Raw genomic sequence first — 2,891 nt, 5'->3', positions numbered from 1 at the left:
TTTTGTACAGATAAAGTCATTTAAAAATTTGAAATTAAAGTCAAATAATTAATTATTATTTTTTAAATAAAAGTCAATAAACTAAAGTCAAATAAAATATTTTTAAAAAAAGGAAAAAAAAAATAATGAAGCGTGCATTAAGCGGTCAACTTCGCATTTGACTACTTTATTCGTTCTCATTTGGTTGGTTTGTTTATTGGCTTTCTTTGTAATTGATTCAACTGGCTTGATAGATTATGATTACACTCGTCTGTCTAGTTTGAACTAACTATGGTGATTTTCTTTGTTTATTTATTATCATTGCTTAGGCCATAATAAAGAAGGACATATATGGATCCATAATAAAGAAGGACATATATGGATCCATAATAAAGAAGGACATATATGGATCCATAATAAAGAAGGACATATATGGATCCATAATAAAGAAGGACATATATGGATCCATAATAAAGAAGGACATATATGGATCCATAATAAAGAAGGACATATATGGATCCATAATAAAGAAGGACATATATGGATCCATAATAAAGAAGGACATATATGGATCCATAATAAAGAAGGACATATATGGATCATTCCGTTTGCGGAACATAGGAAATCCCCAGTCAGCATCAATGGCAATGAAGTTGCATCTACGATGAGTGTAACCCTTACTCCAGGTTGTCTAATTGAGGTATGATTTTACGTTTTATAGGTCTATTTGGAATCTCTCTTTTATGCTTTGGTTAATCTCCATGTGGCAAGAAATTGAAATTGATTAGAGACGCTCTACGGAATTGTTCTTTTGAGCCTGCCTTCATTCTTTGTGATGGTGAATGATACTTGTTTAAGATTGATATAAATGGCAGTATTAGGAATTTTTCGCCTTTTAGTTGCACCCTAGATTGAGAAGTTGAATGGTCTACCATATTTTTGAGTTTATGTACATCCAATGCAACATAAAAATCTCAGGTAAGGGGATTGCCATTTATATTCAAGACAAACGATATGCAAATAAAGAAGCAGGAGAACGAGTTGTTCACGGGACCCTAAACCTTTCGTTAGACGATGAACGGAGGCTGGAAGATTTTCAGGGTCTATTTTGTACACAACTTCCTGTGATGTATTAGGTGTGTATTTGTAGACAAACTGGTTTGAATAATTTTAAAAATTGAAGGAAAGAAATCCTGTTGCTAATTTCCCATCCATTTCTAGATGGCTAATCTTGTAAATCGCAGTGAGCTGAGATGGTTGCATAGAGGCAGCTCTGAGCAGCCGGTAATGGGCTGAGATGGTTGAAATGCTGTTGCCAACATCTCTCTCTCTCTCTCTCTCTCTCTCTCTGTGCACGCTCGCGCAGAGCTTTTTGGCAGTAACAATGGAAGACTTGGGATGGTCGAGTTATGGTGGCGGTGGTGACTGGAGGCTACAGACGGTTTAGTGGCAAGGGGTTCGTACTTTGTTGCTCGATGAACCTCATTCACCTGATTTGCCACTGGTTCCGGCGTAATATGTGATGTTATAAGTGGTGGCAACGGTAGCGTCGGTCTAAGATGGTGTATCATAAGCGTGCAAAATTTGTTATAGAATTGGGATCACTAGCACGGATGAATTGAACTAAACTTTGTATTTTCTCTCTCTTTTAATCCTATCTAACGTCTTTTTTAATTATAAAATTAGGACTGTAAAAAAATGTTAACCGCAAAATGAAATCAAATATTATTTATATAAATTATGAAGTCGAGTGGAGATTATGTTCCCCATCTCTGAACCATGGCAAAAATCACCGCACTCCCCAAAAATCTGACACGGTCTAGTGGGTTTATATAAATTATAAGCTTTAGACAACAGCCATATTCATTTGCAAACCTTCGACAATTGAATGTATAAATGCAAAGGACATGAGTGAGGTACTCTCAACCCTGCTAGTGAGGGTTCGATTCTTAAAACATGGAATTTGACTTTTTGTGGATACCAGTATGCGGACAAGCTATTGTTTCCTGATTTGTTGGGGTATATCATGTGATTTACCTCCCTCGCGATACTTCAGGGGTGGGGCAGTGGGGGTCCTCAAGGTTGGAGTTCAACTTCTTTTTTGTTTTTTTCTTTCTTTCTTTTTTTTTTTTTTGTTTAAATATCGTACTAGATTTGATTAAAGATAGATATGATCAAATCTTTTTGTGGGTGCAATTTTAAAGTTCCCGCTTTTGGTAACTGGGTTCCGTTAGGGGTTTCGGAATATCTTCTTGTATCAATTTATTGTCTCACGGTGTATTGTTAAATTAGGTTTTACCATGAACATTAGACTAGACCCAGCTGTTGTCTCTAACCTTTGTATCTTTGCTCTTCTATTCTTAATATATTTTTCTTGATACGTGTGTCCTCAACTTTTCATTTATTGTGCAAACGTCTTAAGAGGGTGGAGAGCAACCATCTTCGATGGCCGTTAAATTTGCATAAAAGACATTTAGCGAATTCGAAGTTGCATTTTCCTTGGCCGCATGGAGCTACACCCCGTATCCCATTGCAGCCGCATCTCTTGTACTCAAGCCCCATTTACTTCCCCGACCTCTCATGTCCGTGCCCACACAAAATTCCTATTGTACCACAACCACCACCACCACCATCACCACCACCACCACCACCACCACCACCGCAAACCCCTATTGTTAAAAAAATATTAGCGTCAGATGTGAACCAAACTGCATTTCTCACATTCAAGTAAATCCTCTTTAATCAAGATTCAAATACATCATTCCTCATATTTCAATATTTTGTAATAACTAATGATGAAGATGAATTTAAGATATAATAATTTTCCCCTTTTTTATTCCTTGTATTTTATTATTTGCATATGTGGTTGAAAGGTAAAAAAATGTGCCCCCCCCCCCCCCCCCCACCAAACA

General features: G+C 36.7%; 1 long non-coding RNA gene across 2 annotated transcripts; it reads left to right on the top strand.

Moving 5' to 3' along the window:
- The first annotated feature begins 297 nt into the window (after window positions 1-297).
- LOC111408912 lies at window positions 298-1,656 on the top strand. Of its 2 annotated transcripts, XR_002705379.1 has the most exons (3): window positions 302-679; window positions 958-1,115; window positions 1,201-1,656. It is a non-coding gene; the product is annotated as an uncharacterized LOC111408912 (long non-coding RNA). The 2 variants fall into 2 exon arrangements; XR_002705378.1 differs by lacking the exon at window positions 1,201-1,656 and having other exon boundaries at window positions 298-679; window positions 958-1,193.
- Window positions 1,657-2,891: the final 1,235 nt, after the last annotated feature.

This window comes from Olea europaea, chromosome 14, assembly GCF_002742605.1.
Source record: "Olea europaea var. sylvestris chromosome 14, O_europaea_v1, whole genome shotgun sequence".
Taxonomy (NCBI): Eukaryota; Viridiplantae; Streptophyta; class Magnoliopsida; order Lamiales; family Oleaceae; genus Olea; species Olea europaea.
Note: the sequence above shows the minus strand (reverse complement) of the source record. Positions and strands in the feature narration are given on the sequence as shown.